The sequence below is a fragment of the Balaenoptera ricei genome, chromosome 2 (genome assembly GCF_028023285.1).
Source record: "Balaenoptera ricei isolate mBalRic1 chromosome 2, mBalRic1.hap2, whole genome shotgun sequence".
In the NCBI taxonomy this organism is placed as follows: Eukaryota; Metazoa; Chordata; class Mammalia; order Artiodactyla; family Balaenopteridae; genus Balaenoptera; species Balaenoptera ricei.
Window position 1 is genome coordinate 98811682 of NC_082640.1, and position 14023 is coordinate 98825704.

General features: G+C 39.0%; 1 pseudogene; it reads left to right on the forward strand.

Annotated features, from left to right (window-relative positions):
- Positions 1–514: 514 nt before the first annotated feature.
- Positions 515–8251, forward strand: LOC132360100 (uncharacterized; annotated as a pseudogene).
- Positions 8252–14023: the final 5772 nt, after the last annotated feature.

Below are 14023 nucleotides of genomic sequence, written 5' to 3' on the forward strand. Positions count from 1 at the left end.
GGGTCACGGTGGATCGCGAGTCGGTGGTCCGGGTCTGGGTAGGGGTCGTGGTCGGGGTCCAGGTCCCGACGGCCAGGCCGCACCCCCGCCCCCCGGCCCCACTCATAACGCGCCGCAGCTGCAGCGGCGGCTCCCGCGCCTTTGGAATACGCAGTCCACGCACACGCCATTCTTGCCGAGGCAGCGCAGGTAGAAGTCGCCGCCCGCGTCGGGCCCGGCCTGCGCCGACGGCTCCGGGGCCGCCCCGCCTTGGCCGCCGCCGTCGCCGCCGCCTGGGGGCGTGAAGATCTCGAGGTGGCGCCGCGAGATGAAGCTCGAGTAGCCCAGGCTCACGTCCACCGAGCCCTGCGACGAGTTTCGCCCGATGGTCACCGAGCGCTTCTTCATCAGGTACTCAAACTCACGGCCCTCGAGGCGCTCCATTGCCCAGCCGCCCGGCGGGGACCCGCCGCCCCCGGCGCCGCCGCCGCTCGCGGGAGGCCCACCCGCGCCCGGCAGCGCCGCGGCCGCCGCCATGGCCCTGCGAGGGCCCGGGCCGCCTTCCGACGCCGCCACGGAGCTGAGGGCCGAGCGAGGCCGCCGGCCGGCGAGCAACGGGCCCCAATTGATTTTTTAAGTTAAAAACATGTATGTATACGTGAGCAATTAGATTTACTTTTTTAGGTAAAATACAAGAATTCGAGTCTTAAATGATTACTGGATAACCCCGTTTTTCAATCACTGTCATGTTACTTATTTGTATTGCATATCAAATTATTTTTAGTATTTATTATAGGAAATTTAAAACTCATAAAAAGTAAACAGAATAGTATAGTGAAATCTCTTGGACCCATTAGCTACAATTATCCACACCCGCCATTCTTATTTTCTCTATGCTGTCATTCATTATCTGTCCACCACTTTATCAGTAGTAGTAGTAGCAGCAGCAGTAGTAGTAATAATAGTAGTGGTAGTAGTAGTATTTTAATTTCTTTTTCGTTGAGGTAAATTCATATACTAAAATATACAAATATTAGATATACAGTTCTGAAAAATGGATAAAACTGAGTAATCCACAATCCACAGCTCTATCATAATGTGGGGCATTCCTGTCTCCCTAGAAATTTTTGTTGTGTCCCAGTCCAGTCACATTCCCTTCGTCCTAACCCAGGCAAATAGTATTCTGATTTTCTTCTCACTGTACGTAAGTTTTGCCTGTTCTAAAACTTAACATAAATGCAATCATTCAGCATGTACTGTTTGTATATGTCCTTCTTTCTCTCTGCACATTATTTGGGAGAGTTATCCATGTTACTGAGTGAATCAACAAGTCATTCATTATTATTGTTGAGTAGTGCTCTGTTTTATGGCTATGCAGTAGTTTGTTTATTTTTCTGCAGATGTACATTTGGACTTACAGTTTTTGGCACAGTTTTTGGCTATTGTGGTTAAAGCAGCCATGAACATTTTCATCTAAGTCTTTTTTTTTTTAACAACAGCTCCTGTTTATTTTTTTATTTTTATTTATTTATTTTATTTATGGCTGTGTTGGGTCTTCGTTTCTGTGCAGGGCTTTCTCTAGTCGTGGCAAGTGGAGGCCACTCTTCATCACGGTGCGCGGGCCTCTCACTATCGTGGCCTCTCTCGTTGCGGAGCACAGGCTCCAGACGTGCAGGCTCAGTGGTTGTGGCTCACGGGCCTAGTCGCTCCGCGGCATGTGGGATCCTCCCAGACCAGGGCTCGAACCCGTGTCCCCTGCATCGGCAGGCAGATTCTCAACCACTGCGCCACCAGGGAAGCCCCCATCTAAGTCTTTATGTGGTCATATGTGTTCATTTTTCTTAGGTAAATACCTAGGAGTGGAATGCTGGGTCGAAGAGCAGGCAGTTGAAAAGAAACTGCCAAACCTTTTTTCAAAATGGTTATACCATTTTACAGTTCTACCAGCAATGTATGAGAGTTCCAGTTGCTCCAGGTCCTTGCAATCTGTGTTGTTAGTCTTTTATATTTTAGCCATTTTACTGGGTATTTAGTGATATCGTTTTAATTTACATTGCCCTGATCATTTTTCATGCTGAGTACTTTTTCATGTCTTTATTGACCATTTGGTAACTTAATTTGTGACGTGTTTGTTCACATCTTTTGCCCATATTTTTATTGGATTAATTTTGCTTTATTATTGAGTCATGGAATTCTGAATATATGCTGGATACAAGTCCTTTGTCAGATATGTTTTGTGAATATACGTTTTTGAATACTTTTCTCCTATATTGTGGCTTGTCTATTCATGTTCTTTATGTTTTTAACAGTAATGATAATATTCTTGTATGTTGTCTTCTAAAAGCTATGTAGATTCAGTTTTTATGTTTAGCTCTATGATCCGTAACAGATTAAGTCTTATGTATGGTGTGAGAAAGGGGGCGGTGTATTTTTGTTTATTTGTTTCTTGTGAATATTCAATTGTCCCAGCACCATTTGTTGAGAAGACTGTCCTTTCCTCATTGAATTGAGTTGGCACCTTTATTGAAAGTCTATATAATATGGGTTCACTTGGACCCTCTATTTTATTCCATTGATCTATTGTCTGTCTTTATGACAATGCCATGCTATCTTGATCAATATAACTTATAGTAAGTCTTGAAGTCATGAGTACCAGACTTCTAGCTTTTGTGCTTTTTCCCAAGATTGTTTTGAAAATTCTAGATTCTTTGCATATTCATATACATTTCTGTACAAGTTTATCAATTTATATAAAAAACGTCTGCTGGGATTCTGATTGAGATTATATGCAACCTATAGATTAATTTTGGAGAAATGGACATCTTTAAAATATTGCATCTTTCAAGATATAGATATGTCTCTTCATTTCTTTCAGCAGTGTTCCATGGTTTTAAAAATAAAGGTTTTTGGGCTTCCCTGGTGGTGCAGTGGTTAAGAATCCACCTGCTGGGCTTCCCTGGTGGTGCAGTGGTTGAGAATCCGCCTGCCAATGCAGGGGACACGGGTTCGAGCCCTGGTCTGGGAAGATCCCACATGCCACGGAGCAACTGGGCCCGTGAGCCACAACTACTGAGCCTGCGCGTCTGGAGCCTACGCTCTGCAACAAGAGAGGCCGCGATAGTGAGAGGCCCACACACCGCGATGAAGAGTGGCCCCCGCTGGCCGCAACTAGAGAAAGCCCTTGCACAGAAACGAAGACCCAACACAGCCAAAAATAAATAAATTAATTAATTAATAAAAAAAAAAAAAGAAGCCCACTCGCTCTTAATGGACAAGGTGTTTCAAATGTTGGAATAAAGTCTTTTTAAAAAAAAAAAAAAAAAAAGAATCCACCTGTCAATGCAGGGGACATGGGTTTGAGCCCTGGTCCGGGAAGATCCCACATGCCGCAGAGCAACTAAGCCCACACACCACAACTACTGAGCCTGTGTTCTAGAACCCGTGAGCCACAAGTACTGAGCCATGAGCCACAACTACTGAAGCCCACACACCTAGAGCCCATGCTCCGCAACAAGAGAACTCACTGCAATGAGAAGCCTGCTCACCGCAACGAAGACCCAACACGGCCAAAAATTTTAAAAATAATAATAATTTTTTTTAAAAAAAAGAGAGAAGAAAAGAAAATGCTGAGTCCATCCCCCACCCCCTTCCCTCACTTTAATAAATAAATAAATAAATAAACAGTTTTGGGGCTTCCCTGGTGGTGCAGTGGTTAAGAATCGACCTGCCAATGCAGAGGACCTGGGTTTGAGCCCTGGTCCAGGAAGATCCCACATGCCGCAGAGCAACTAATCCATGCGCCACAACTACTAAGCCTGTGCTCTAGAGCCCGTGAGCCACAACCACTGAGCCCGCGTGCCACAACTAACGAAGCCCACACACCTAGAGCCCATGCTGTGCAACAAGAGAAGTCACGACAAGGAGAAGCTCATGCACCGCAATGAAGAGTAGCCCCCGCTCGCCACAACTAGAGAAAGCCTGCACACAGCAACAAAGACCCAACGCAGCCAAAAATAAATAAATAAATAAATAAAAATAAAGGTTTTGTGTGACTTTAAAAAATATATTCCTGTGCACTTTATAAATAGTTTTATACAATGGTAAAAGGAATTTAATTGTTTTTTCTTTTCCAGTTGTTTGCTTCTAGTATATAGAAATATAATTGTTTGTATATTGTTCTGGAAACCTCAGGTCTTGTGAACCTCCCTTATTAGTTTGATAACTTTTTTTATTGTTATTAATACCTTAGGGTTTTTTGTTGTTGTTGTTTTTACAAAAAGCTATCAGATTGTCTCTGAATAGGATGGTTTAACTTTTTTCCATTCCAATCCATATGCATTTTTTTCCCCTTTTTTCTTCATTTATTGCGATGGCCAGGTCCTCCAAAAAATGTTGAATAGAAATGGTAAGAGCTATCATGCATAAATCCCAATCTTAGGGAGAATATTAGGTATGATGTAAGTTGCAGATTTTTCATAGGTGTCATTTCTCAGAATGAAGAAATTGTGTTTTATTCCAAGCATCCTAGCAGATTTTCTTTTTCTGTGTCATGAATGGGTTTTATATTTGGTCATGTGTTTTGGCTTTATGTATTGAAATAATGATATTCAACACATCACAGGATTTTCTTTTATTTGGCACTATAGTGGATTTCATTTATTGCTTTTAAGTGTTAAAATAATCTTGAATTACTTGGATAAATACCACTTGGCCATGATACATTATCATCTTTCAGAAAATATTGCATTTTCTTTGCTAATATGTTGTTAAAGATTTTTGCACTGTGTTTATAAGGGCTGATGCTCTATAGTTGTTTTGTAATGTCTTTGTAAGGTTTTCCTATCAGGATTGTAATGGCTTCATGAAATTAGTTTGGAAATATTTTCTCCTCCTGTATTATCTGAAATAATTTAAGGTTAGTATTATTTTTCACTGAATGTTTCACAGAATTCATTAGTGAAGTATTGATACAGAGAGTGGTTCTATCAGAATAAAATTTAAGGATGAATTTTCTGAATTTGTTCTGGAGTTCCTGGAATTGGCTTTCTAGTCTGATTAGATTTAAAGACATTAATGACTCTATTTCCACTATTGAAGAGAGTGTTGATAGTTCATGGTGTGATCTGGTTGTATAGGTATCACTGTTGAATACTCCTAAAAAGAAAAGGATGAGATCAGGGATTCAAATTCCCAGCTCAAGTGTTCACAGATGGCCTGAAAGCTTCTACCTGTTCCCTAAAGGAGACCCTTATCTCCTAGAGCTGAGGGCTAAAATTTCTGAAAAATCAAACCCAAAAGTCTCATCCTGCAACTGACTGAATTACAATACAAGGGTGTCTTCAATTAAAGTGAGAACTTTGATTGGGATGGAATGGGATCGTGAAAGTTGGAATAGGATATATTGGGAGACCCTGATGAAGTGGAAACATTGAGCCCTAAATTCTGATGAGTCTTCTCTGCCAGTGGAAACGGCCTTTCCACCCATGGTGGAAGTAGCCTCTCTACCCAGCCTGAAAGGATTAACTCCAGATTGCCTGAGGAGACGTAATGGCCTCCCCTGAGGCAGTCGCCATGCAAAACAATGCTGATTCTCCTCAAGATACACCCCTGCCACCTTTCTTTTCTTCTAGACCTAACTAGACTTAAGTCCCAGCAGGCCCCTAAAGGTGAGGTACAAACTGTGACCTGTGAAGAGGTACAACACACTCCAAAAGAACTACTTGAGTTTTCTAACTTAAACAGACACTAGCTCTGAACTGATATTAATTCCAGGAGACCCAAAATATCACTGTGGTCTGCTAGTCAGAGTAAGGATTATGGAGGTCAGGTCCACTGCACAGTGGGCAGGCATAGTGTGACCCTGAACTCATCCTGCAATTATTTTCCCAGGTCCAAAATGCATAATTTGAATAGACATACTCATCGGATGGCAATACCCCCACATTGGTTCTCTCATCTGTGGAGTGAGCACTATTCTGGTGGGAAAAGCCAAGTGGAAACCACTGAAACTGCCTCTACCTAGGAAAATGGTAAGCCAAAAGCAGTACTCTATTGCTAGAAGGATTGCAGAGATTAACATCACCATTAATACAGGGGTAGCGATTCCTACCACATCCTCATTCAACTTGCCTATTCGGCTGATGCAGAAGACAGACACATTTTGCAGCCTAACTGTAGATTATCATAAACTTAATCAGATCATGACTCCAACTGCAGCTGCTGCACCAGATGTGATTTTATTTCTTGAACAAATTAACACATCCCCTAGTACCTGATGTGCAGCTAATGATCTGGCAAATGGTTTTCCCCCATACCTGTTACTTAGAACGACCAGAAGCAGTTTGCTTTCAGCTGGCAAGGCCAGCAATATACATTCACTGTCCTACCTATCAGCTCTCCAGCTCTGTGTCATAATTTAGTTCACAAGGATCTTGATTGCCTTTCCCTTCCATGCTGCAATGGATTACATTATGTTGATTTGACTTAGTGAGCAAGAAGTAGCAATGACTCTAGACTTATTGGTAAGATATCTGCATGTCAGATGGTAGGACATAAACCCAACAAAGTTTCAGGGGCCTTACTCTGAAATTTCTTAATGTGGGGCACGTTGAGATACCCCTTTGAAGGTGAAGGAGAAGCTGTTGCTCTGGTCCCTCCTACAACTTAAAAAATAAAAATAAAAAAGAAACACAGTGCCTAGTGGGCCCCTTTGGATTTTGGAAGCAACATATTTCTCATTTTAGTGTTACTCCAGCCCATTTACTGAGTGACCTGGAAAGCTTCAGGTTTTAAGTGGGACCCAGATCGAGAGAAGACTCTGCATCAGGTCCAGACTGCTGTGCAAGCTGCTCTGCCACTTGGGCCATATATGATTCAGCAGATCCAATGGGACTTGAAGTGTCATTGGCAGTTGATGTTTGGAGCCTTTGGCAGTCCCCTATAGGTGAATCGCAATGCAGGCTCTTGGGGTTTTAGAGCAAAGCCCTGCAATCCTCTGGCATCAACTACTCTCCTTTTGATAAACAGCTGTTGGCCTGCTACTAGGCCTTAGTAGAGCTTGAACTCTTACCCATAGGCCACTAACTTATCATGCAACCTGAACTGCTCACCATGAACTGGGTATTATTTGACCCACCAAGCCATAAAATTGGTCATGCTCAGGGCACTTCATCATCAAATGGAAGTGGTATATACATCATCAGGACCAAGCAAGCTCTGAAAGCACAGGTAAGTGACATGAAGGAGTGGCCAAAATGCCCATGCCACTCCTGCTACACTATTTTCTCTCTCTCAGCCTGCACCTATGGCTTGTGGGGGGTTCCCTATGATCAATTAGCAGATGAAGAGAAGACTTGGGCCTGGTTTTCAGATGATTCTGCACAATATGCAGGCACCACTCCAAAGTGGACAGCTGCAGCATTACAGCCCCATTCTGAGATATCTCTGAAGGACGATGGTGAAGGCAAATCCAGTGGCCAGAACTCTGAGCAGTGCACCTGGTTGGTAACCTTTATTAGAAGAAGAAATGGCTAGATGTGCAATTTTACACTGATTTATGGGCCATGGCCAATTGTTTGGTTGGATGGTCAGGAACACGGAAGGAACGTGATTGGAAAACTGGTGACAAGGAAATTTGGGAAAGAAATATGAGATAGACCTCTCTGAATGAGTATAAATCCTGAAGATATTTGTGTCCCAAGTGAATAATTATCAAAGGGTGACTTCATAAAAGGAGAATTTTAATAAGCAAATGGATAGGATAGCTCATTCTGTAGGTACCAGTCAGCCTCGTTCCCCAGTCACCACTGTCATTGCCCAATGGGCTCATGAACACAATGGCCATGGTGGCAGGGAGGGAGATTATGCATGGGTTCAGCGACATAGATTTCTATTTACCAAGGGTGATCTGGCTATGGCCACTGGTGAGTACCCAATCCATCAACAGCAGAGACCAACACTGAGCCTCCAGTATGGCACCATTCCCCGGGGTGATCATCCAGCTCCCTGGTGGCAGGTTGATTACATCAGATGGCATCCATTATGAAAGGGGCAGCAATTTGTTCTTACTGAAATAAACACTCACTCTGGATATGGATTTTCCTTTCCTGCATGCAGTGCTTCTGCCAAAACTAGCATCCATAGTAATAGCATGATAGTGGATAACTTCCAAGGGGAAGTTGGACTCCTGATCCATGTGGAGGAAAGGAAGAGTATATCTGGAATACAGGAGATCCTTAGGATGTCTCTTAGTATTACCAAGCCCTGGAATTAAGGTCAGTGGAAACTATAACAACTCAATCCAGGTAGGATTACTAATGACCTTAGCTCTTTAGGAATGAGGGTTTGAGTACTCCACCAAGTAAAGAACTACAGTCAGCTGAGGTACTTGCTGAAGGCATAGGGAATACAGAATGGGTAATGGAGTAAATACCAAGTACAACCACATGACCAGTTATAGAAGCCTGTAATTGTTATGAGTATTTTTTCCTTATTTTGTTATGGATGTGTTTGTGTGTGTGTGTGTAGCATCTTTGTTTTCTTTGCTCTCTTATTCCCTTATCAAGTAATATAAGATGCATTGACTTCATATCATAGTATTTAAGTATCATTATCTTTACATCTTGGTATTTAAGTTACAGGATATCGAGGAGGAGAGTAAACATCACTCAAAGACTTTTATCTCCTCTTCTGGGGAAATGGCTAATGCATTTTAAGTTGTATGCAAGGCATTTGTATCACATTAAGCAGAATTATAACCTTGTTATTATCTTTATTAGGAGATTAAGTATGGTTTAAGTGGATGCATAAGGATGCCAAGTTGACAAAGAGTGGACTTCTGATGGTCAGTGTTATGTGCCAATTTGACTGGGCCATGGGGTGCCTAGATATTTGGCTAAACATTATTCTGGATGCTTCTGTGAGAGTTTTTGGATGAGATTAATATTGAGATCTTTAGACTGAGTAAAGCAGATTGCGCTCCCTAATGTGAGTGGGCTTCCAGTCAATTGAAGCTTGAATAGAACAAAAAGGCTAACCATCCCCTGAGTAAGAGAGAATTCCTCCTGGCTGACTGCCATCACACTGGGACAGTAGCTTTTTTCCTCCCTTTGGACTTTAACTGAAATCCCAGCTATTCCTGAGTCTTGAGGCTGCTTCCCTTCAGAAAGGAACCACAACATCAGCTCTCCTGGTTCTCAGGACTTTGACTTGGACTGGAACTAAACCATTAGCTCTATTGTTTTCAACTTGACAGCTCACCCTGCAGATCTTGGGATTTGCCAGCTTCCATAATAGCATGAACCAATTCCTTATTATAAATATATATACATCCTTTTGGTTCCATTTCTCTGGAGAACCCTGAATAATACAGCCACAATGTGTTATCACTTTTAGACATTATTGTATTTGATTTGTTAATGTTTTGTTAAGGATTTTTGCACTATGTTTATGAGGGCTGTTGCTCTATAATTTTCTTGTAATGTTTTTGTAGGGTTTACCTGTCAGGATTGTGTTGGCCTCATCAAATGAGTTATAAAATATTTTCTCCTCTTCTATTATCTGAAATGATTTGTTTCAGAGTGTTATTATTTTTCACTAAATGTTTGATAGAATTCACTAGTGAATTATTTAAGCCTGGAGTTTTCTTTGGAGGATTTTTTTTTTTTTACATTTAAAAAAAATTTTATTTATTTATTTATTTATTTATTTATTTTACTTTTGGCTGTGTTGGGTCTTCGTTTCTGTGCGAGGGCTTTCTCTAGTTGTGGTGAGTAGGGGCCACTCTTCATCGCGGTGTGCGGGCCTCTCACTATCGCGACCTCTCTTGTTGCGGAGCACGGGCTCCAGATGCGCAGGCTCAGTAGTTGTGGCTCACGGGCCTAGTTGCTCCGCATCATGTGGGATCCTCCCAGACCAGGGCTCGAACCCGTGTTCCCTGCATTAGCAGGCAGATTCTCAACCACTGCGCCACCAGGGAAGCCCCAGGATTTTTTTTTTAATAGCAAAATTATTTTCTTTCACAGGTATAAGTATACTCAGATTTATATTTATTCTTGTTTCCTTTTTCTAGAGAGTTGTGCTTTGCAAAGAATTTCTCCATCATATAAGTTGTCAAATTTATTGGCATAAAATTGTTCATAATATTCCCTCATTACCTTTGTAATATCTTAATATATGCACTGATAATTCCTCTTTTATTCCTGCTCAGATAATTCAGGTTTTTTTGTTGGTTTATGTGATCAGTTTTGCCAGGTGTTTATCAATTTTAATTAATATATTCAAAGAATCAGTTTTTTGTTTTGTTAGTTTTCTGTTTCTATATTATCTATCTTTATTGATATCTGTTCTCGTCTTTATTTTTTCCTGCTACTTATTTTAAATTCAATTTACTTGCTTTCTTAAAGTGGAAACTGATAGTTTATCTTAAACCTTTAAATATTTCCAATGTAAGTATTTGAAGCAAAATACAACAACAAAAAAATCATTCTAAATATTTTTCTTAGCTGAATCAAACATATTTTGTTATATTTAGTTTATTGCAATTTAGCTCAGAATATTTTATATTTTCCCCTACAATTCCTTCTTTACCTCATGGGTTAAAGTGTACTGTTTAACTTTCAAATATTTAGTGATTCATAATTCAACTCTATTATACTAAAAGAATAATTGTTCTATGATTTCAGTCTTTGAAATTTAATTATATGTGTTTTATAGACAACATATGCCTTTCTTGATGAACAATCCATGTGCATTTGAAAAGAGTGCATATTCTAAAGTTGTAGGATGTAGTTTTTTACTGTTGTCACTTAGGTCAAGATGGTTGATAATGCCACTTAGATTTTCCGTATCTTTTATATGGCCTTAATAATTTTTGACTTAACTGCTATGTCAATTATTGAGAGAAAACTACTAAAATATCCAATAATGATTTTACTTTAATTGATTTCTTTCCTTTGCTGTTTCTCAGTTCTCTCAGGTCCCTTCTTCTGCTTTGAAGCTGTTGTCATCAGGTGCAAAGTAATTCATAAATGCCATATCTTCCTGATGTATTGACCCTTTTAACATTATGAACTGCTCAGATTTATCTTTATTAATGTGCTTAGTCTAAATAGAGCCATTTTTTCATGGGCTATCTTCTTCCATCCTTTTACATTCAATGTATTTGTTTCTTTGTATTTAAAGAGTGTCTCTTGTAGATAACATGTGGCTGGGTCTTACTATTGTATCCAGTCTGATAATCTCTGCCTTTTAATTGTAGTGTTTATTATATTTACATTTAATGTAATTAATGATATGATTGGATTTAAGTCGACAGTTAGGGAGTTTTTTTTTTTTTTCCATTTGTATCATCAATTTTTGTTCTTCTATTTATCCATTTTTTTGCTTTTTGGGGGGGTTTATCCAAAAATTTAATATTCCATTTGCTTTTTAGCTGTAGCTCTTTGCATTATTTCTGTAGGTTGCTCTGAGTATTATAATATATTTGCTTATCATAATTTACTTAGAGCTACCCCTGTACTAACTCAAATAAAATATTAGAACCTTGCAACAGTCTTGTTGCATTTATTGCCCCACCTCAATATTAGAACCTTGCAACAGTCTTGTTGCATTTATTGCCCCACCTCAATATTTTGTGCTATTATTGCTATTATGTGAAATTATGCTTTGCATATATATGTACAAACATTATAAACTACATGAAAGAGTGTGGTAATTTTCACATTAAACCATCCTAAGTCTTTTAAGGGAAGACTATCTATAGTCTGTATTTGTAAGACTATAGATAGATAGAACTATATAGATAGTTCTAGATTTTATATTTATATATATAGTATATTTATCCACATATTTATACTTTAAAGAGGTATTCAGTCTTTCTCACAGATCCTACTTACTACTTGGTGTCATTTTCCTTCAGCCTCAGCATCTTCATTTAGCATTTCTAGTAGTATGGGTCTTTTGGCAATAAATTCTCTTTTACTTTTTTTAATTCTAAAATATGTTTATTTCACTTCCATTTGTAAAGTGTACTTTTCTTATATATAATTCTGATTTAGCAGGGGGTTTTTTTACTTTTCCTTTAGTACTTTGAAAATATCATTCAGTTGTCTCTCTTTCCTACATTTTGAAAAGTTACCTTCATTTCTATTGCTTTACCTTATAGGTATTGTGTCTTTTTGTCTCTGGCTACTTTCAAGATTTTCTCTTTAGCTTTGGGTTACAACAGTTTGACAAAGATTTACCTATGTGGGATTTTCTTTGTATTTTTACTGCTTTCTGTCCATGAGCTTCTTCGACCTATAAATTGATGTTTTTCAGCAAATTTGAGAAGTTTTCAGCCATTATTTTTTCAATTTGTTTTGTTTTTGTTGTTGTTCTATCCTATTCTCTCTTATCTTGCCTCCTGGGACTCAAATTACATGTATGTTAGACTTATTGCTATTGTCTCACAGACAGCTGTGGCTTTGTTCAAGTTTCTTATATCTCACTTCTCTTTGTTCCTTAGATTTAATAACTTCTATTAATCTTTCTTCAATTTCACTGACTCTTATACTATCTCAAACCTGTTTTAAAGCTCCTCCAATGAAAATTTTATTTCCATTATTGTACTTTTTGGGTCTATAATTCCCATTTTGCTCTTTTTTTTTTTTTTTTTTTTTTACTAGTTTCTATTTCTGTGCTGAGATTCTCCATCTGTTCCTCCATTGTGCACATATTTATCTTTAAGAACTTAAACATATTTATATGTTGTTTTAAAGTCTTTGTCTGCTCATTGCAACATCTGGCTCACCTTAGGGTTTTGTTTTCCATTGATTTTTCATGAGCTAGGATCACATTTCCTTTTAGTTTTACATATCTACTGATTTTTATCTGGATACTGGACATTATGAGTGATGCATTGTAAAGACCCTAAATTCTGTTATGTTTTTCTGTGGAGTGTTTTTTAAACAGATTTATTAAGGTATAATTGATATACAAAGAACTGTACATATTTATTGTGTGTAACTCCACATATGCAAACACCTGTGATACTGTCACCACAATCAGTTAATAGACATATCCAGTAGCGTGATTTTTTTAAAATTCTAGCAGGCACTTAATTTGATAGTCAAACTGTCTTCTCTACATTGGCAGTTGCTCAACTCTCAGCTCAGTAATTTCAGCTTCCACCATTTTATTTGTTTCATTTTGTTTTGTTTTTTGTTTTTCTGGACCTCTCTGTTTCGCCTCCAATTAGTGGTCAGCCAAATTACAGATTTAATTTGGGGCTTATCCTCTCTGTAGTCCCTTCCCTTTCAAGATTTCCTCCCAAATGTCCCAACTCTGACAATACCAAAGTGTAGTATCTCATACCTCAAGTGTGTAAAGTTGTGTCTTTCTGCTATACTTGACATTTTTTAGTCAACCACAAAATGGCAAGTTTTACCTCTTCAGCTCATCTTTCAAAAGTATTCTCTGCTCCAGTTTCTCCTGTTTTTAGTCACTCTTCAATGCCTTCAAAGAGTTGGTTACTTGTTTTTTAAATTTTGTTTAAGTTTGATAACTGTTACCAATGGGAGGGTTGGTCTAACTAATCTATCGCATAGAAACCAACCCCCAAAGCTTTTATTGTCACTCTAAAGGCTAACAATTCAAGAATCACAAGGGTCAACAACGTTTAAAAATGCATATACCACATTTTTAACAAAACATGAACAACACAGGCGGAGTCCAAGGGACTTTGTTGTCTCTTTTGCATTAGATTTCTTCAATCACAAACAGAAATTTTACTGATTTTTTGGTGTATTTTTCCCTAGACATTTTGCTAAATAATTAGGACAAATCTGATGAGGACAAATTTTTGTTGAAAGAAAAGTTTGTGGACAATGTATGAAATCCTGCCAAACACCAGTTATTCCCTACCCTCTATTTCCCAGGTGCAGAGAGTTAAAAGAATCAAAGTTATATAAAATTCAAGTCTGCTATTGTAATCGACAGGCATGACCTATTTCACCACGTTAAGTCCCCCAGTGTGTGGAAAAACTGGCATAAAAAGAATTGGGGC